The 18,759-nt window shown below is 43.9% G+C and overlaps 1 long non-coding RNA gene across 1 annotated transcript; it reads right to left on the minus strand.

Annotated features, from left to right (window-relative positions):
- Nucleotides 1-15,969: 15,969 nt before the first annotated feature.
- Nucleotides 15,970-18,414, minus strand: LOC113952595. The gene is made up of 4 exons (XR_003529599.1): nt 18,303-18,414; nt 17,184-17,304; nt 16,402-16,534; nt 15,970-16,107 (listed from the first exon to the last, which is right to left on the minus strand). It is a non-coding gene; the product is annotated as an uncharacterized LOC113952595 (long non-coding RNA).
- Between the last annotated feature and the right edge of the window lie 345 nt (nt 18,415-18,759).

Consider the following 18,759-nt stretch of genomic DNA (forward strand, 5'->3'; position numbering starts at 1 on the left):
ATGTGACCCTCATGGAAAAGCATGGATTATGGTTGAGATACAATCTGAAGAGAAAAACCTTGAAATACTCCTTTTGAAAGTTCATCTGGAAAAAGAGATGTGTTCAATTAGAGGTCAAATCAATCACAAAAACTTCTACATTCCCATTCTTCCAGGCCAGATCTCGTTCATTATAATCCTACAAAAGTGGTTTCAAGATTCAGCATTGTGCATATCAGACAGTTTTACACAGGCTAGAGTTTCAGAGAGCTCTGTTTTTTCATATGTTTGGAGAACATCTGTCTGTGAAGTCTCCGGAAAGCCCATAAAGGCATCTTGAAAACATGTTTCTGAAGCTGCGGTCAAATAGGTCAGTTCATCTTTAGAGAGAAGTGTTTGTACAGCTTGACCTTCTCTTGGATCCTGAAGCAGAGCACCATCTTCATCACAGGTCTGGGATCTGGGAGAACCACAGGAGATTGCACAGTACTGAGCAGCACAGCTAGAAGCAAATCCGAGCACAACATCCCTGTAAAAACACCGTTTGAGAAATGCAGGCCACAGTCATACAAGTTACTCTGTGGAAAGGTGGAAAAGCAAGGAACTATTCACATTTAAAAGATGTTCAGCTCCAGTAACATGGCAGTCCCCTCTTGATGAGGCAGCACCTCCAGTCCCTGTCCTGCACTAGGTGACTTACTGCTGGCCAGTGAGGGTTTGCTCAGTTCATTGCAGAGTATCAGCTGCCTCAAGTCTACCTACAAGTCTAGGCATTTTATTTTCTTTATCTGTCTGAAAAATTGCTCGACTACACATGGGTTTGTTCTTGGGCTTAAATTGAAAATAGGATGAGACAGGGAATTTCTGCCATTACTCCATCTCCTCTGATAGGTACTTTCCATTGTTAAGCACACTAAATTATTTTCTGGTTACTTACCGGCTCTCTGAATTTTCCAGCCTCTTTCTCCCCTATCACAACATCATCCTAAAATTCCAGCTCATACTGACATTAAAGCCTCATTCTGTGTTTTAGTTCCTTGGTTAAAAATAATTTGGTTTAGAGACAGGCACCCACAAACTTCTGTTATTCACCAACTCCAGAGAAGGAGGGGGGGGGAAAAAAGAAAACAGGCTGTTTCAATATGTTGGCATATAAATAGTCATAGGAATCTAGTTTAATATACCCAGTCTTGAAAAACTGCCAGCCATAACAAATGCTATTACATAGCAGTGAGCCTGTGTGCTGGAGGACGCTCCAGGGAGCTATCTGTGAGACTCCTGTTCAGGGAAAAGTTTGACTGATGGCCCCATTTCTGACAGTATTTTCCTCTGTCCTCCATGTAAATAGTTATGATAGTTAAACTGCTATTCTCAGCTGTAATAGACACAGTTTTAGATTTTTTTAATTGCCTTTTATAAATTAGTTCTTGGAAGAAAATAGCTGTGGAGTACTCCAATAGCTCCTTAGCATATCCTCTATCTTTCTTCTCTTCTGTGCTTTCACTTCCAACTCAGAGTTAACTGGCATGCTAAACTGTAGATTTGGTGAGTTTTGGTTTTGTTCCTTAATGACAAAAACATTCCTAGCATGTTCCATTACTCTAAGAGTCTTCACTTGGAAGCATTACTACTGTATTTGGTAACAAAAGAGTGTTCTTGTTTAAGAGTCATGGAAGAACAGCTTATTTTGCTTTTAGCCCTCATCTACACCCAGAGAGAAGTCAAATAGGGCCTCTTCTCTTGAGCATTAGCCATCACTACCAGTGTGATATTAAGAGGATGAAGGTCTACACACAATAGCTATTATCTAAAAACTTTCTCCAAAGGCATCACTTAATTCTGGAAATATTTGGGGAATATATACACTAAAACTCATCCACAGGACTTCCAAAGGCTCACAGTGTATTTCTCCACCACACTGTCTACCAGTAAGTCAGTGTGGATATCTACCAAGAAGACATTCTTCTGTATAACATCTGCAATCACAATAAATTAAACCTCTACAGAGGCAGAATAAAGGAGGAGAAGGAAAAACCCACAGCGAAAGGCTGGGAGGAGATGCTGGGGGAAGGAACAGAGATCCTTCAGCACACTCAATAAAACCTCTGCAAGATCTAGTTTCTTGAGTTTTCCCCCACTCATTTCCTACTAATTCCCCCTCCCCGTTTATATTTTGTGCCAATAATTTCCAGTTAATTCCTTTTGCTTCCAAGTTTCTGCCTGATACAGCACTTTCTCCATTTCTTCCTTTTCCCCTACTCTGTGTACAGACTCTTCAAAACAGGAAACAAAAAAGCATTTCCTCCATGCATTTTGAAATGGAATTCCCATGCTGTGCTCCATCTCCTTGCCACACTGCACTTCCAACAAGATTTTGCTTCTCTGCATAGCATGCTGTACACATGCAGACAGAGTGACCTCCAGAAACTTAAACTTCCAAGTAAACAATGTTGAAGTTCTCCCTTTCTTTTTTATTTAGCTTTCTTTTAATTCTGTGGATTTTGTTCATCTAGACTGCTAGATGCTTGATGGGATTGCACCTCAGCAGGGTCATGGTTAGCAAAACTATACCTTCCGCATAGAAGTTAATACATTTTTTGGTATGAAGAGTCACACTTATTTCCCAGCCCCTGATGCCTCAGCATCATTCATTCCAACTCCAAGAGTCAAATCATACGTACCATCACTACATCTCACGTGATTATCTCAGAGGATGTGGAGGAAGGGGGCTCCACTTTGAAAACTAAGCTGACAATATAGGAAGTCAGGAGTCACTTACATAGACAGGTGTCCCTGAGGGTTTGCTCAAACATCACAGCTTATTTCTATGTAGTCCCTTTTACTGGTCCCTAGGGTACTAAGAGGGCTGTTCTCCTGCTGGATCAATGCAGCACACTGACACGCTGACACAGGGATTAAGGTCTTCAGCCAACCTTACAGCCTGGGCTCTGAAGCTTAACTTAAGGCTGCCAACACATCGTAGCCATCCAGCTGGGGCTTTCTGAAACTGGCCCAAGTGAATGAGTGAAATTTCTAGGACTGAGTGTCCTCAGCTGGATCATTTGTTGTTACTTTGCACTTTTCTTGCTCTCTGATTCTCTTCATAAATCCCAAGAAACTCCTCTTGGTGGTTCAGTGGTGATGTTATTGACAGATTATAGTAATATAATCTTTGCCATGCCCTCCAGAGAGAGTAGGAGTATCCAAGAGCACTCTGTGCTTCCCACGTAACGTGATGAAGAAGGAGCAGATATAAATCCCCAGGGCTCTTCTAACTCCACTTCTGATGCACATTCTGTGGATAAATGTGCACTTCAGTGATAAAAGCATTAAGACAAGACAGTAAGAGCTTTCCACAAAACCTGGCAGTCCTGCCCGTGATCAAAGAGAGTCTAGCAGGTCAATAAAGTTAGTGGGAAATGGTTTTCCAATATTTAGTTTTCTAATTTTTTTTAAACCTGTTCCTCCCCTACCCCAGTATTACTGGACTTTCTGGAAGTCTGAAGATCCTGATATCACTAGCAAGGGCACAGATATTGCAGTCACTGCAAAGGCTACAGTGATAAAAGGCATAACCTACGTAGGGCATCTCTCTATCTATGTGTATAAATATTTAAAACCCATTCCTATCAGCTGGATCATTTCTTAGGGTCCAGCATTCGAGCTGGTACAAGCCTGAAGGAGTTCTCAAAGTGTACATGATCACAAGGCAGCCCTCTTGCCTTAACCTCGAAGAGCCAAGCAGAGACACAGGGTAGGCAGCACAAAGGAGTGAGCTGCCAGGCCTTAGGGGAAAGCAGACTTGCTTGTAAATTTGCTTTGAGCTGTGCTTTGAATCAATGCCTGGAAAAGAGATAAACAGATACCAAGTTGGTCACGTAGCTGGGCTAACAGACCTACCAACCTCAAATACTCACACACTACTGAGGAAGAAATGCAATTTTTTTTTTTTAAATTGACCTTGTGATCAGCTCTTGACAAGAGTTATGAAATATTATGCTTTTGTCTATGAACTCCCTGGTTCTCCAGAAACACAGGAGGAGAGCAGGCCTAGTCTGGAGCTGCATGCACACACAGTGCAGTCAGATTCAGCACTCGTTAAATAAGAGACCAAATCAACAGGGAAAAATATTTGGAAGCATCTGAGTGGTTATAACAGAGCAGGAGGAGGGGAACAAGATCACTAATGAGAACTGCATGTCCCTTTAGTACCAAGCATAATAGGGTTGTTTGTCTCCCAAGGCAGCAATTTTTAAAGTCATACCCTCTGTAGAGCAGCTTAAATTCTGTTTAAGTGTGCTTCCTCCCACACCAATGCTTTATGGGCTTTCTGCTCAGATGGGATGCTGACACCACATCGTGTCTCTGCGTACCTGCACGGGATACTGAGAGTGCAGAGGGGAGGAGCTGAGCCCTCCTGCTGAGTAGAAATCCTTCAAATCCAAAAGGGAGATGAAGAACATTTGCCTCCTGAGGAAGGTGCTGTGTTGTGAACAGATTTACATAGCAGTGCTTGTGAGAGGGCACGTGTAGGGAAGAGTGACTTGCCTTAACTCTCAGTGGAAGAGAGTACAAGGAGAGTACCATTCCCCCAGGAGAACTGGCTTTAAAGAAATCCAAACCTCTTCCATCACGGTCTAGGTTAAAAGCAATGAGTTAATCACACAGTTTTGCCAAGGGCTCCTGCACATACCCAGCACTGTTGAAGGGTGAGGGCCCTGTGCTGGCATCAGGGGTCAGCAGGGAATGCCAGTGTAGTGTGGGTGCTGCATCCTGGAAGAGGGTAAAGCCCAGCAGGCTGAGCCACAACAGCTTCTCTAGGTCCATTTTAAAAGCTGTTTTTTCATCCAGGTTGACACCAAATTCAGGTAAACACCCAATTCAGGTCAACAGCCAATTCAGGTCATTGCAGCACCATGAGCTTGCCACGGCTTTGAGCTCATCCAGAGATGAGCGGCTCAGCTGAGCCAAGCCTGCTGCAGGGTGGGCAAGAGCCTTATGCACATTTCCAGCCTCTCCTAACCGGCCCTGGAGCTGCTGTGCTAATGATACCCCCAGAGTTTTTGACTGTGCTGCACTTTCCTGTGGAGAGAAACCATGCCCACCTCCTATTGCTTACCACTTCGGGGGACCTATTTTTATCTCAGTAGTGCGATGTTGTGGAGCACCAGCAAGGATGCCAATGGGAAGAGGAGGAAAGCACACACTGCATGCCAGCAGCCTGGCTACTGCACAAGTCTGTGAGCAGTACTGGTAGCACGTCCCCTCCTGAACAGATTGCTTTTTAAATTCGTTAGCAAATGCATTCTCCAAATTGTTGCCAAAGCTAGTGTCACCCAGTAGCTGAGGGTACTTTAGCCTTTTCATCGTTCTTCCTCCAACACAGTGTTGGATGTAGAGAAACATTTAAATGCTTACTAGCCAGGAGGAGCCACATTAGTAGGACAGGGTTGTTTGTTGTGCTTCAAAAGCAGCAGCAAGCTGACAGTGTCTCACCCAAGACCACAGCTCTGTTTAAGCAAAGTAGATGCATAAGAAATTAAGTAGTTCTCTCTACCCTGAGAAATTCAGTCTAAAACATGGAAGATGAAAAAGCAGTACCTTATTCCAGGTAAGGGAATGGTAAGGAAGAGAGAGCACAGATTTAGCAACGTATCCAAGGAATTCTGCAGCATCAGTGGTAATGGATCCTTGCTCCACTATGCAAGCCCCCTGCTTCTAGCTACAAGACGGTCTTCCTTCCTTCACCTCTGCTCACCAGCCTCCCTCCCTCCCCTCTCCCTGTTTACACACACACTCTTCCCAGGACAAAATCCAGAGAGTAGTATCCACTTGCACAGAGATGTTAGGAAACTCAGACTTGTTAGTAGTTACCACCCAGAGCTGATCCTGAACTGAACCAGTTCCATTGCCTTCTGCAAACCAAGCACTGCCTCCCGTGGCACACGGGAGCTCCACACAGCTCTGCAGTTCCCCTACCTGCACGCCTCTCCTGTTAGCTTTGAGGGCCCCTGTGCTGAGGTCTCTGGTGCACTGCCACTTCCCTGCAGCATGCTCTGCTCAGCATCTGAGGAGAGGCACAGCATGCTTAGAGGCAGCTTAACTCAGAACAGTCAGCATGGCCAAGCACTTCCCACAATAGGAAGACAATGACATGAAGGTCAGATAAAGGAGGCAAGTACCAGTATACTGATACTTTGAGTCAGTATCTGGCTCAAAGAGCCCTCAGGGCTTTGAACCTTTTGCATTAAAGTGTATGTGAGAGCTGCATGCAACACTACAGGCTCCACCTCTGAGTAAGATTTATACAACAGAGCTGAACAATTCAACTGCCTGGCCATGAAAGCCTTTACTGCCTTCAGAGTCAGTGGTCAGCAGCCAGTTGTGTCAGATCCAAGGGTATGGAAGATATCCAGCTAGCTCCCAGCTTATCTGTGGGGATGGTCTGGCTGATGATCACTGTACAAATGATGACTTGTTTTGTCACCTGGTTTTAGTTTAGAAAAAAGTTCTCCCTTAGTCAGCACCTGTAGTAGCATTTCTGTTAGGTCAGCGTGGGACTGTGAACGATGCCACAAGGGAGAAAGACTGGCAGCTGCAGCACAAAGCAGGAGAATCCAAGTGCTCATCTGACCTGAGAATAGAGCATTATCCACAACATGCCCTTTTCTTTAATATATACTTTAATTTCCTGCTCATAAGTGCAGCACACTTTATTCAGTATACAGGGAAAGGAGATTAAATTTATTCCTGTGAGCAGAAGTCTTCTATTTTCTGCTGGCAGCAAAAGGATAAAATGTAGGATGGGCAGAAACATAAAAACTCTGTCCAGGATTAGGTTTTTCCTCTTAAGAAATGCTGTGGGACAATCACAGCTATTCACTAACATACTTGGCTGTATGTGTGCACACGCAGGGAAGGAGGAGCGATAGAGCTCTGGAATACAAAGGTTTTGCATCAGCAGTTTCCTAGTGCTACTGCTTCGAGCCAAAGTGAAACATTTCTGTAGAATGACAAATCTATTTACTTAACATGGGGGAAAAAAAAGACTTGAAGCTCTCTGGTGTCTCTCTGAAATCTCTCAAATTCCATCAGATTAAACAAGATGAAGTGGTGGATTTCTCCATTTGCCAATGAAACTATAAAGCCAAATTCACCTTGACCTGAGGAGCCTCAGCAGGAAAGAAACATCTGGGAAAGAAGGAGAGAGAGAGTTGGTTCAGGGAAAGCAGTGTGACAATGCTGGGTTCACGTGGGGCACTTCAAATAGGTTTGCTCCCCTCATTTCTTTGCATGAGAGCCCCTCCAGCTTAAGAACAGGGGCTTCTTCTTTTTGTAAGATGCCATCACTTTCATGCAATCAGTCCTTATTCACTAGCATATGCTACTCTTTCTCTGGCAAAATTTATCCTCCAGACTTCTGAATACGATGCTAATTATATCTAGATCCATAGATGCACAAGTTCAGTTTACTGCATTTCCCAAACTATTCTGCCCATCAAAGCACGGGGCTGGTAGGCATTTTCACAAGCAGCTGCTTTTTACTGATAGAAGTATCCGTTCAAAGATTATGATCAATATGAGAGTCACGGTGTTAAATTCAAGTCTTACACTTCTGGAACTTCCATTCTAATTTCCAGTAAGCTTTATTTAGGGGGAAAGCATGAGGAAGAGGAGGAAGTGGATACTTTCTGCAGGAAGTCACCTGGACTTTTTTTCCTTCATCTTAAGCTGCCCTGAAAAGCCTATTAGACAAAACCTCAATGCACTTGGGATATTTTATACAAAGGCATGATATTCAGGACTCACCTCACTTAGACAAAGAAAATTCACCTTTCATCAGCAGTCCTATCCAGTCCATGAAAATCCTCACCCTTGAAACCAAAGAACCTCGGTTTCTTTGGGCTGGCACAGGAAACAGCCCAGCTGACAATGCTGTAAAGCATAAATGATCCATTTTCAATGTTGCAAACCAAGGGGCCACCAGAACCATCCTGGAAACCAAAAGATACAGGACTCACAGGGATCTCATTTGGCCTCTGCACTGCTGCAGCTAAAAGAGAGCTTTTGGAATCAGATTTGCCCGGAAAAGCCCTCCTGCAGGAACTGGGAACACAGCCACTGGTGCGACTCAGCCCCAGCCTGCGAAGAAGAGACTGATTTAAAGGCTTGTTTATCAGCATAGAGTGAAGACTGAGCACAGGCTGCAGACAAAATATGACTAAATAGTGCTCTTCAGTGTTACATATAATTTATTCGCCTGCCATTGGATTGCGCTATTGAGCAGAACTCACATTTCAGCTTGACAATGCCTCAGTCAGAATTACTTTGCCTTCTATTTACTCAGCTGTCCTTACCTGCTTGCCTTGTGGTTTTGGAGAGATTAGTCAGTTCTTGAACACTGCTCTGAATACAAGAGTTCTGTAAAAACAATAGAAGTCATAGTTTATCTTTACAAAAGAGTGCCATGAAAAACAGTTCCAAGCAAGCTCCAATGGGAAATGTTTCGATGGGATCATAAATGGGTCTTGGGAAGTGCAAGGGAAGAACATCCTCTCCTCCACAGGTCTCACAGAAATTACCATTCAAAGAAAGTTTTCTAAGATCTGTGGTCCCACTTAAGCAACACTGCACATTGCTTATATCTCCCATACAGATCGACTGTGTTGATTCCTGTAAGTGCATCCACTCCAGGGACAGCATGTTATTGGAACCTGCTGTTCTCCCTTCTGTCATTCCCAGTCCCTTTCCCTAAGTGATCCACAGATATATATATGCAAACACTTTCAAGAGTGCTCACCTTTAATTTTACTTCACCTGACGAGAGTCCTGGCCTCCCACAGAAACAAACCCTGCACAAAGCATCCTGACAGTGATCCCTCCAGGGTAACTGAAGTAGCAATTTATCTCATATTTCATTCTCAAGTACAGGTACTCATGTCTGCTGCAGCTCTAGCTTGGCTCCCATCTGGTTGGGAAATAAATTTGGGGTTAGGTCTGGGCAGAAGAATAACATACTTCTGATGGAGAAGTAAGTTCTGCTCATAAAGGGCAAACAGGCAAAATCAGAAGACCCACCTTCTTTGATGATGCCCATCCAGACACAGCATGGAGGAAAGAGAAGGATAATGTCTCTGTGCTGCTGGGCAGGCACACTGGCCTGACAGCAGTGTTGTACTCCAGAGAGGTGTTGAGCTGCATCAGGGCAATAGCTCAGCATTCCAAAGTGCAGCTACATCATGATGGGCTTCGCCTGTCTCATCTGTGACTAGGGCAGAGAAGTACATGCTGAAAGGATATTTGTAAAGGAAGAGGGCAAAAATCCGACAAGTTATGATCGAGCTCAAAATAGGTCCTGAAAAGAAGTAAAAAAGGTGCAAGAACTTTGAAAAACAGATTCCCTACCTTGCCGCTCAGTTGAGAAAATTGCTGGGATAGTTTATGTGGACCTTCTGAGGCTAAGGTGAAGGCTGACTACTTCACTGTGCAAATACAAGCCTCAAGGTTTTGCAGAAGACTAGTGTGAGTTACTTGAGCTTCTTTTCCTTTTGTCCCATTGGGAAGAAAGAATCAGCAAGCTTTTTATAGACAGCTATATTGCTCAGCACCAAGGGAGTAAGATGCTGAGGACACTCAGTCGTCTCTGCTAGATTTTAAGACTTTTTACTGCTTGTAGTAGGAACCAGGTATAAAACATGCTTCCTTACACTGCAAGTTAGTTGAATGAGACCAGTGTTAATGGATTTCCTTTCTCATTCTTCAACCTGGGCACATATCAGTCATTTTGCCTTGCTGTCAATGCTGTTTTATCTGTGCATATAAGTCTCTTTTGAGAAATATTGTAGGGTCAAATACACCAAAGTAAATATTTCTAATGGTACTGCTTGGGTTTTACCTGTTGTGTTGACCTTCTTAGGGCTCTATCATGGTCTCTAGCTGTCATAGTCCTGTGCAAGGGTTTATTGGATCTGTAGAATAAAAGCAAACATTTTGGAACTACTTACAGTCAGTAATACAAATTCCTAATTCAGCAGTCATACATCCCTTCTGGGTCTTCTCTAATTAGTCACTTATTCCTAGGACTGCTGAGCGAGAGCTTCTCACCACGACAAGTGTGTTGCATCAGTTCTGGCTCTGATAGCAGATACTTCAATTAACTTTAATGGATCTCCTACAAGGAAGACCAAACTGTTCCCATCTCTAAAATCAGTGTTCATGGTGGAAGGGCAAAAGAAAGGTTTTTTAGAGGACAAGAGGGTGTGAATATAATTTATAGCTGTGCACCCAGTCTGGAGGAGCAGGGGGAGTTCACAGCATGGGGAGAGGAGGAGAGTGTGCCTGGGAACATGCGGGTCACACTCACAGCTACACACAGTGGGCGGCTGTCAGCAGCCATGTAGGGTTGATGACAGTCCCACTGCACTGGGAGCATTTCCAAGGAGCTTCAGGGAGGTGTGCCATGGCCAACAGTGAGGACAGCCTCCTCAGCCCCACTAACATGCTTGAACAGCCACTGGGGAGTAACTGGGGAAAAACCACAGGTGTCTGCCAGAGCCAGAAAACTAGCCATACTTCCACAGGCAAGTTTCATGTTTTCCTAGATAACCTCATGCCGTGGATATACAGCAAGGCCAAAGATGCAGGAGAGAGAAAATCTGTCTGTTCTGTCTGGAAGTGGTGGGGGTAGGAAAAACAGATACATGAAAGCTTGAACCCTAAGGAGGTGAGCCCTTCAGGGAGCAAGTGAGGCTCAGGCACTGAAAGCATTTCTCTCCCATTATCTTATTTGTCTCTGCTCCCAGTAGGAAGTGCATGCAACTGAAAAGGAGAGGATGTACCACAAGTTTGGATAATGAGTGATGGAGCACCTACCTATCACTTTTCATGCATGAAAGTTCACAAAAGGAGACTTGAGGTCAGAAAGTATCTACCTCACTGCATAAGCCTCTTACATGTGAGGGGAAAGCTCCTCAGACTAGATCAACTGAGCAGAATTTAATTTCTTTACCTAAGGGGACATCCTTCGAAGGCAACATTGGTGCAGTTAATGCCAAATCTTTTCTTCCTGTCTCCTCCTTTTCTTCTCCTCCTCAGAGAAGAAAATAAGAGTTAGCTCTGACTTGGACCAACAGCTCTGGCTTGTCCCCTCAAAGTCTCCACTCTGGAAGGGAGAAGTTATTCATCCACCTCAAGCAGCAGCTGGCACACACTCATGAAAGTAGAAAACAACAATAGCAGACTAGTCCCCAGGATCAAGACTCTCCTCTATAATGAGGTTTTCAAGGGAAATATCATATTGACAGAATTAACAAGGCTGCTTGTTTCAGGTAGCAGAAGTCAGTCATTTCTCAGTGAAAATAAAAAAGCACATTTGATTCATCTCCCTTATTTAGCAAAGGGAGTTCTGCTACAAGTTACTATTCTTTTTTAAAGTTACCTCGACAGAATGCAGCAGGATTAGCCTAAAAAGTAAGCTCTGGTATCTAAGAATAGCTGCAGATGATAAGGAAATTGTTAGACATAGCAAGCATCTCTCTACTAACCTGAATGAACAAAAGTGAACTGGGCTCTAAAACCTCTGAAGCTGTTCTCCCCATCACTTTCAAAATGTACCAACATGGTATTTCCTGAACTTGGCCTCGGCTTGGGAGCTGAGAATTCACAGAGATTAGCAGTGGGAGTGAACAAGAATCTGTACTTTTAGGATGTCGTCCTGTAAGGGCTTGTGGCTTTAGCTAATCTAGGCTTCTAAAAAAACAAACCATAAAGACTTGATGACTTTCTAATGAGAATAAGAACTTTTGATCTAACTTTTGCCCACAAAACAATGATAATCAGTGATATCAGTAAGCAATAGCAAGCAATAGCAGCCAGAATTAATCTACTGTAGTTACGCTACATGAACGTGAGAGTAATCCTAATTTTCTCATAGTGGAATTACAAGTAATCTTCAACAGACAGTTTGAATGCTCTCCATAGCATAAACCAAAACTCCAAACCACCAAACCATACCTGATAATTGTATCTGCCACCACTGAGGTCTGCAAGCAAAGTCTCTCTTGAATGGTCTATGTACAGGTTGAGGTCCTAGAGAGCAGCTCCTAGACTTTTCTTCCTGTTGAGAGCATTCCGTTTACATAGCAACTGGAAGGCCCATAACTGCAGTTGGATAGGAAGCTTGAACTTTACTCCAGATGAGCTTTCCTGTAAGAATCTGAATTTTTTATGGCAAAGCTGTTCTGGAAAGCATCGAGTGGAACTCTCCAGGATGCTGAAAGCTCTGCCCTGAAAGATTCCAGACCCAAATTTTCAGCCTTCTTCCTCCTGCTTAAATACTCTTTTCCAATGGAAACCAGATTTCTTTTCATGAACTGCAGTGTTAATACTTATGCAGCATTTGGTAAACACATGCGACTAAATTACCACCACAAAATAGATGGGGAAAAAATAGAAGCATTTGCCAAAAGATCACTTGTCAATGACAAACCCTGAACAACTCAAGCCTCTTACCCATATTCCTTAGTGCCAAGAAAATAGTGCCAGCCCCTGACCATTCTACTGTCTTTTGGTTGACATAGAGGTCTGTAAAGAAGCAGCTAGAATTCAATCAAATATCTTCCCTTCTAAGCACCAGATTGCTTTTCACTTTAAGAATAAATATCAAGCTCTGCAAAAGTGAGCACGGTGTCTGGAAGCTGTTTTTTTGAAAATGACAGGCTGTTACGAAGTGGTTTTTTTTTTTTTTTCATCCAGGTAGGGATAACATCTGGAAACACAGAAATTTAAAAAAAAAAAAAAAAGGAAAGTTAAAAACATTTCTTTCACTAAAGTTAAAGATTTTTATATTGATGAAACTGAAGCAGATTTAAAGTGAGAAATTAAAAAATATTTGCTTCTGAAAGTGTGGGAAAGAGATGCCTCAGGTTAGCAATTTTTCATTAATGAATTTCCAACAGTACTTGTTCAAGGTATTAAGAATTCACATCCATTTCAGTAGAATTAAACATGCACCAACAACTGTTCTTTCACTCTGCCTTACTTTGAACATTTGTCTTTTATAATGACACTTAGAGCCAAGTTGCTCTTGCTCTCTTCTTTGGGAGAGTGATGAAGAGCAGAGGCCAGATCCAGCAGCACACACTTGTGCACTCCACTGTCTCTGCAGCAGAACATGAGCCATGGTCTTATATTCAGCCCTGCAACAGCAGCAAGACTTTGGACCAGGATATGGGATCTCCTGTGCCAATGGCGTGTTTGGCCATCATGATGGGCAAGACAGATGGGCCTCAAAGCTACTGCAGAAGCCCTTTCAGAGGTACCAAATACCATGTTACCAGAGAGAGCATATTTTGCTGATAAAACATGCCTGTTTCCACAGGATTTCTAATTTAAATCTGAAACAATTAGCACTCACACAGCTGTTTTTTTCCTTCATCACCATAAATAGTAACTGCATCATAAATGCAGCCTGGGCTAAGCCCCATGGCAAAGTCTTCAAACTCCAGCTGCAAAGTGGAAAAACAAGAGGGAATCATCAAGATTGAAATAAACTTCTGAACCTCTGGAGAAAAGCTAGATTTTGGGAATTCTAGGAAGAATTTGGGCATGACTTCCCTTGGTGAACGTGTCAGGTTTTGCATCAAAAGAGTCTGTAGGGAATCTTGGCCTGACTGCTCCTTCCTGTGTGGGGCTACCAACAGGTCTGCAGAGGATGAAGGTGGCCTAAACTTTGTCTTAAGGCATTTCAGCTGTCATCTTTACTGCAGCACTCAATGTCTTGTACTTCTGAAAGGACTGTGCCCCATATGGATTGCCCTTTCAAGAGCTTTTCCTTCAAGCATGGGAAGTGGGTGATTTTTCATTTGTTTTGTTTTTCATCCAGACTGCAAGTTCTCACACCAGCAGAGCAGCAGCAAACCAAGCAACAGGTCTGCATATCCTCAGTCATCCATAGGTTTAACACTGTGTCATGGTTTAACCACAGTTGACATCTAAGAACCATGGAGTCACGTGCTCACATTCTCATCCCTCCTCACTCCTGGTGGGATGAGGAAGAGAATTGCTAAAAATAAAGATAAAACCTGTAGGCTTAAGAACAGTTTAACAGTTGAAATAAAAATAATAATAATAATAATAATAATAATATCAATAATAATTGCAATGAAATGGGAGACAGCAAAAAGAGACAGAGAGGAGTAAAACTCCAGACAGACAAGTGATGCATAATGCAATTGTTCACCACCCACTGACCGATGCCCAGCCCATTTCCCAGCACTGCTCTGTGGCTCCCAGCCAACACCCCCCCAGTTTATACACCGGGTTCAACATTCTATGATATGGAATATCCCTTTGGTCAGTTCACATCAGCTGTCCTGGCCACGCTCCCTGACACCTTCTGGTGCATATCCTCATTGGTAGAGCATGACAGGGTAAGCACTACTTTAGCAACAACTAAGACATCAGTGTGTTATCAACACTATTCACATAATAAACCCAAAACACAGCACCAACTGCTGGAAGGAAATTAACTCTATCCTAGACAAAACCAGGACAAAAACAGGACACACTGTTTTCCACCTCTTAGCCAAGGCAACAGGGGAGGAGAGATGTTTCTGCTTTAAACAATGTAGGTGGCAACAGAACTCATCCTAAGCTTGGTGGGATGCTTGCTGCACACAAGATGCAGCAGGCAATAAAAAATAAGAGGTGCTGGTAGTAGGAATGAGGACTATTATCAGACAGCCCATGCACAATGAGAAGCAGACACTTTGGTATGGACTAAGGAGTAGCTTGTGGGGGAGGTTGACACTGCCTTGAGAAAAGAGCTGACTCTCTTGTTTGCAACATGCTCTCTGCCTTCCCTTTGTCCTCAAATCTGTGCTGGACTTCAAGATAAAGCTATCCTGGGATGAGGCTGGTGCCTATAGATTTCAAGCCCTTACAACAGTCACAGCCCCTTCACACAGGAGTTCAGAGGTGATGTCTAATTGACAAAATATGCCCTGCAAAGAATCAGTGACCTGGAAACTACAATTTGCAGTCTCGTGCGTCACAGATGTTTCTGGCAGGATTTTATTGAATTGCTCCCCTGAACAGTTCTCAGTGCAGAGGTTTAAGAGCAGTTTCTCTTTTTATTACCTTTACGACATACTCTGCTGGACCTTCAATGAGCCAGTGGCACTTCATGTCCCTGGGATACAAGCCAGGCTAATTAGCAGTATCAATCTTCCCCTCTTCCACTAACACTGCGACACTGCCACAGCCGGAGCCTGCAGTACTCAGATGGGAAAGGAGACAATTTAACACATGGGATTAGACAGTACTTTCAATAAACACAAATCAACAACTTGATTTTTAAAGAAACCAGGCACACTAAGGGTAGTTGTTATTTTAAAGGGGTCAGGAAGGAGAGGAAAGGAATTTCTAACAGCATCAGCAAGATCACTTGCTTCAGAGTCCTTAGGGATGGCCATGAAGGCGAGCCCACAGCCACAGCCAGCATTGCTCCCACCAGAAAAAAATATAACCGTAGCCTGGTCTGACTCTGCCAGCAGAGGGGCTGGGAAGACATCCCTGCAGGATTTACCTGAGGAAGACAAGTAGCTGTAAGGGTGGGCTGAACATACATTTATTCAGGCAGATCTCAAAGTGATTCACCAGGCTAGATTCCATTAGGAAGGTCTTGTCTCAGACCAAGTGGAGGAACTATTTGACTTCCATTATCTCTAAAATATTTAGAGGCAGCACCAAGAAATTGAGGCAATTGGACTTCATCCAAAACAACCACATGAGCAACGAAATATTCCCAGTGAATGAATTGCATGACTAAGGATCAACATTATTACCAACACATCACCATTACTAAGTTAAAGTGCAGAGGCAGTGAGTTTTTGCAGGAAACATTTATTATTGTTTCAGAGGGACAATGGGACACATTTCTTTGTCTTATGTGTGGTTACCCAGTTACCTGTGTGCTTGTTATACCATATAACATGATTTCGAGCTAAGAGCCAGCCTGTGAGTTGTGTCTTCAACACATTACTGGCTAGACTAACACATCAGAAGTCCACCTGGACACTCACCAGCTAAGCAAGGCTAAGCACGCAGTTTCTTCTGCTACCAAAGGTCCTTAGGAGTAAAACAGGTATACTGGAGACAAGGCAGAGGGGGCATAGAATTATGCACAGTTGAAAGATGTTTTCGAGACACCCATCACACTGCACTAGGAGCCAGCACAAATATGAACATGACCCTCAGTCCTACCTGCCCTGCTCCATTCAGGTGTTTTCTCTAGTTCTTTAAATTCACAGTGGAAAATACAAATTGCTTTCAAATGATAGCTGGATTTGCTGCTCTTCATGACAATGAATTACAAGAAATTATACCCAGTAACTCTCGCACCTCCAAGGCACCCAGACTTACTGATCAGCTCTCTTCCATTCAAATAGAGAGACACATAGTCAGAGTCACATCCAAGTTGGTACCTACATCTAATTTAGTGAAGGACATCAAGATGATTTTGTCCTCTGGTACTGTTATATTCCAAGTGCACAGGCTAGAAGCAAGCAATAGTAAAGGCATGTTTCTGCATGGCTGGTCTTTGTCCTTGTCAGTCCCACCATGGGCTGGGAGTCTCACCAGAAGCTGAAAACCGATGTCACCAGCTCCACCTGTTAAATTTTATGATCTTCCCTCTCAGCATAAGCCATCAGGGGAGAGAGTTACCAACAGCAGAGGACTACCATGAATTTGATCAGCACCAGGTGGGGATTGATGCTTCCTTACAGCAGCAACAGTTTTGTGCCATGTGACTGACACACCATCAGCCCAGTCCATCTTGTTCCCCTGCCTCCTGAAGGAGCTGAAAGCTTCTTTGTGTGAGCTGAGATTGATATGGTCAGACCAAAGGATAAAGGGCACAACAGATCTCTAGCCAGTCACAGCCATTTCGTGGGAGTGGCTTGTACAGGATCTGTATTACAAATAGACTTTTTGTCTTACTACCTTCCCCCGCAGCATTATCCTGCCCAGCAAGCACAGCTGGAGATTTGCATTGCAGGGAACACACAGCTGCTGTCATCCAGACACTACTGAGAGTGGTGCCTGGTCTGGCAGTGGTTGGGGCTTCCAAGCCCAGGGAAACACTTTGGTGGGTGCCATGAGGAAAATTCAGTGTTTGACTACTACAGCCAAACTCCAGTTACCTGTTGTGAGGGACATTATGCTCCAGAGCCTGGGGGTACAGAATGAGACCATTTCCTCCAAAGAGCAGGATGCCTTGGGAACTGCATTCTGCTGGTGCAGGGAGGGGGCTTGGCACAGCAGCTAGAGAGAGAACAGAGTTATTGCAGTACAGGCACAACTGATTAAGCCACAGGCTACAGTACTGCAGTTGTTTCAAACACAAAGTGCTTGACATGCAGCTGAGAGATGCCTCAGATGAGAACACACGATTTCCATCTCAAAGTCCTACTTAAAAATCCCCAAACTTCCATTTTGTCCCACTGACACCGTGGACTCGCGTTTTTCCAGCCTGCTAAGAGCTGACATGGCTACTCCAAGCTCATTTTTAATGACACACCACTTTTATGTCGGCCTCCCCTTCGTCTCCTCTGAGCGTTTGGTCTGTGTGAATCCTGGCAGCTCTGCTTTGCAAGGGGTAATGCACCCACTTTGCAGCCACATGGCTTCTGGTCCTTGCAGTTGCTGCATCCAATTAAGAGACCTTCTTGTCTGCAGACGGTCCCCCTTTGAAAGCGTAATCATTAAGGATCCCTAGCAAAGCCATAATAGGTTGGGTATTAGTAGCAACACCTCAACTTTGATGGCTATGACAGAAATAACACTATCTCTTTAATAACTTGTATTAGCCCTGTAATTACCTGCACAGAAAAATGCAAGTGGCCAGTGGGGAGTCACTAGACCCGTGCCTAGCTATAAAAGGCACTTCCAATAAGCCAAGAAAACTGCGGCACTTAATTCCATACCCCTCTTCCCTTTCATGTTCAAAGTTGTATTTGATGAGGAGATAACCCCTGATCAATCCTGCACGCCGTTTCAGGAGCACAACAGTAGTTCAGATTTCAAGCTGGCAAGCACTCAAAGCAGACTTTTAATAGAGCAAGGCTAGTATGCAGCACTCAAGAGACACCTCACTGAGCTGGAAGGGCTGCATTCAGCCAGAAAAAGGGCAGCTTGAGTAGCCTTCTGCTTCTCCTTCAGGGGATGCAGGGGTCAGACTTGCTATTGTAACATGGTTTCTGAAGGGGGACTTATATGTTTAAACCTTTTGTTTTAGCATCCCAAATTAAAAGATAATACACCCTGCTGCTGATGCAGTGTCTGGAAACTGAACAGAAGTGCTGTGGGTGGAGAGGAGGGAGGCAGCAATAGCATGGCAATTTGGATTCCTATGGTGCTAAACAGGTAGGAGTGAAAAAGAACCCTCCCAGTACTCACACCTGCCCTGTGTCATGTACTGGGCAATGAAGTCACAAACACAGTCACCTGTGAGAAGATGCCTGATGAACTCTGGGCCATGGTGCTTCTCATGAAGGTATCCCATCCTGTGGCACAACCAACCACCCAGGACACCACACCTGTCAGAGTTCAGGTGGCACCAGTCCTCAGACACACAAAGGGGCCTCCAGAGTCACCTTGTCCAAACTTCACTGGGGAGGAATAGTGACATTTATTCCTCCAAACTCCTCTATCGTAGCCCATTGCCCAGTGGGACTGTCTGAGCAAGTCTGAGTGTGTGTAAGAGGAAGTGATCACAGC

This window comes from Corapipo altera, unplaced genomic scaffold, assembly GCF_003945725.1.
Source record: "Corapipo altera isolate COAL_440 unplaced genomic scaffold, ASM394572v1 1, whole genome shotgun sequence".
NCBI lineage: Eukaryota > Metazoa > Chordata > Aves > Passeriformes > Pipridae > Corapipo > Corapipo altera.